Source organism: Gouania willdenowi, chromosome 6 (genome assembly GCF_900634775.1).
Source record: "Gouania willdenowi chromosome 6, fGouWil2.1, whole genome shotgun sequence".
NCBI classification, from domain to species: domain Eukaryota; kingdom Metazoa; phylum Chordata; class Actinopteri; order Blenniiformes; family Gobiesocidae; genus Gouania; species Gouania willdenowi.
The window spans coordinates 4,181,914-4,185,633 of NC_041049.1; positions in this window are offsets into that span (position 1 = coordinate 4,181,914).

A 3,720-nucleotide genomic window follows, 5' to 3' on the forward strand; every position below is an offset into this window, starting at 1 on the left:
TTCCTGAAAACCAGTCAGAACGAGTCAACACCATCTGGTTACACCCATAAGGAAACTTGAGACTGCAGTGAAAGAAAAGTGCATTCTGGGAAATGTAGTAATACAGAGACAGACAGTGAGGAGGAGGATGAAACAATGTGTTGTAAAGTCTGAAGAACAAGTCGATGGTTGACATTAAAAACATCCTTTTATTATTACACTTAATGCTCACTGTAACTATGACTAAACACATGCTGTGAACCTCAACTACACACACACTCTCCCAGAATCCCCTGCGGTTCTCAGTCACTCCTCTAAGGCGCACCCTGACCTGGTCAATTATAAAGAAATACACAGTTGAAACATTGTTTTTTCTGCACAATAACATGGATTATTCTTATCTTTGATACATGGATTATGTAAATAGATCTGATGATGGGTCTCTTGCGTGCACTGCGCCCCTGTTTGTGTTTCACTTTCTCTTGTTACCCGTGAGCTGATCTGATGTTGACATTAAAAGTTGTTTGTTAATAAAATCAGTGTTTACCACTAAAACAAACATGAATATTTAATTTCTTTAAGAACAAAATGAGGTTTTCACTGTTGGTTCAGATTCAGACGAGGAAATGTGTTCTGATCCACACTCCAACTGTGACACCGTTATTTATTTACTCTCCGTTCATGTGACTGTTTACTGCTAGACCTGTGCACATGCCTCTGCGTACATCTGTGGAACCATACAGTAGTTTAGTCCACTGTGCTTGTCTTCTTTCAATCTCCAAGCCATCTTCTTCTCATTCTTCTTTATTTCAGGGTTATTGGGGTCATTTAACGTGCTCGTCTGCAGAACTGCGTGGGAAAATTTGTACCAGAACAACAATACAAAATGTAACACAAAATCTTTTCAAGGCAATAGATTGTGAACGCTTTATCAACCATTAGCATTAAAAGACTTAGAAATTTAGTTTATTTTTCCACAAATCCTGCCCTATTCTCCTTTAAATCTCATTTGGAGACCTTTAAACATTACACCAACTAAAAAAGCTGTGAAAACAAAAACACTATGAAGAGAATTGAATTTTTTATCTGTCTTTATTCATGTAAGGGAGAGTTTGAAGGATTGAAACTCAAACTGACTTTATGGCTGCAGAATCCACGCAACCTATTGAATAACAACCAAAATAATGGATAATCTGCTGTACTGACATAAGTCAGCCACAGGGGGGCAGTGTTGTTCACCTTTGAGTGTGTGTTCAAATCAAAATGTCTCTAAATGTGATGTGCAGCTCATTTTACTTCAGGGGTCACACTTTCCCACTTTGATCTTATTTTGACAGGTCAGAATTATTTGTTTTTTCTTTGTGTTGTCATTGGAGGCTTTAAAAGTACTTTTCATCAGCAGATTTCCTAAACTTTATATTTAAACTGTATATTTGTATTATTTTTGTAAACATCTGTATTATATTTGTATACAATTTGTATATTATTAGTATTAGTATTAGTATCATCTATCCTACTTTATTTTCTACTTCTGTAATTTGTGTGTATCTGATCCTTATTTTAGTTAATATGGATCAGGGACCCTTTTACTTAATTATACACGTATTTTTTGTTTATTTTTTCTTTCGTCTTTGTTAACGTTTTTATTCTATTTTTTTTCTGTGGCTGTAACATAAGCATTTATTTCCCCCTGGGATTAATAAAGGAATTGTGATTGTGCTTAAAAGTGTGACTTTAAGAAAAGGCTCAGCTAAACTATATATTGATTTATTACCAATAAATGAAAATATAGTAGGAGTAGTTTATAACAGATAATGCAGAATATCACAGCATGGACATAGAAAATAAAGAATAGTTCAATTATGATGACAGCCAACACTTATTTGACTGTATTCATAACAGAAGAATTGAAGAAAATTTTATTTATTTATCAAAACGTGTAGTTTTGTTTGTTAAAGCTGAACATCTGTCAGGTCAGAGGAGTGAAGAGAGAAGTCACATAAAAAGAAAAAAGTTTAATTTTTTTTTCTCTGCGACCCACTGAAAATGAGTCCGTGACCCTATTTTGGGCCCGACCCACAAGTTGAGACACTCTGTCTGTAAATGAATTATAGAATGTATTCAGTAAGTCATACAGTAGCTCTCCTCTTTAACATTTAATAATGTTGTTATTTTTTCTCTTTTCTGTACCGTCTCCATCCTGTAAATGTAATTTTCTCGTTTTGATTTAATTTATTTTGTCAGAGGCAGGGTTGGGGTCAATTACATTTTTCAATCACAATTACATCTTCAATTATTAATGTTCAATTACAACTCAGTTACGATTACGTTGACCAGCATTTTTTTTTTCCTATTACAATTAAAATTACAATTGTTTTTTTGGAAATCAATTACAATTACATTCTTAGCTACTAAAGTTCAAATTCAATACCTCATAAATTGTAATTGTTGTCCTTTGTTAGCTTTCTGTTAGCATCTCCTATAATAACAGGTCCTAAATCAGCTGGAAAATAAATTAAAAACAAATATTTAATTTCTTTCCTATATATTGTTACCTTGTCAATAAAAAATACAGGTTTTAATAATTTTGATGTGGACATCTGAGCCTTTTTTGTGTCAATATACCCCTAGATTTCTATATTTTTTTAAATGGTAAAATGTGGGAAAGCTTGATAAACTATAAACTAGAACTAGAACTGAAAAAAACAAGGCAATCGACTGCCTCAATTTTTTTTAAAGTTGATTAACTTAAAAGTCAATTTTTTCCAGAACTTAAAAGGTTGGATGACTGGCTACTTGTACTTTTTGATAACAATTAAATTAAAGTGCTTTATGAATTAAGTATTTTTTTTTTTTTTTTTTTATAATCTCTATTTAAAACAATAGGATTTTATCATTCTTAACATGTGATTACTTATTTCTGTTAAGTTGTACTTAAATCATGTTTTTAAGATATGCTGACTTGTAAACAAATATAGTTCTATTTACTCCAAAATGATTAGTTAAAGTTACTCAAAAAATAAGAACATTTTACATCAACTTGACATAATTAAGTTAGTAGAACTTAACTATTTAATTACGTCAAACGATTGGGTTTACAGTGTATATGAAACATATTTTGATAATTGTTAACTACATATGTGTAGAACTGTAACATGGTTCCTCAGTTCAGCGTTAAATTACATTTGACAATTTTTATCAAATTTTCATGGCAATTACAATACAACACACGAGGAATTTGACTCGGTCAACTGTGCTCTCTCCAATAGTGAAAACATTCAATAATAAACAATCAACTAGAAAAGATGATAATAAGTATAAACATAAGTATAAATATAAACAGTAGTTAGACTAGAATGTGCAAACTCGATAAAATAACAAGATAATAATAATAATATAATAATAATAATAATAATAATAATAATAATAATATATAAAAATAAATAAATAAAAAATAAAAATAAAAAAATAAGATAAAACGAAGGAAAATAATAGAAAAGAAAGATAATAATAAAATAATAATAATAATTATCTAAACTCAGTTACAATTAAAATATGATTAAACAGCTAAATATATTTTTAATTGCAATTATAGACACAATATAATTGTATTAATTACTAATTAAGCGATTACAATTCTAATTGACCCCAACCCTGGCGAGAGGAGCAAACTCACAGCTTCCGTCCGTGGTTTTATTGTGAAGGGTCAAAGCGGAAGCTGCAGCGTGGCTCTGTAGTCAC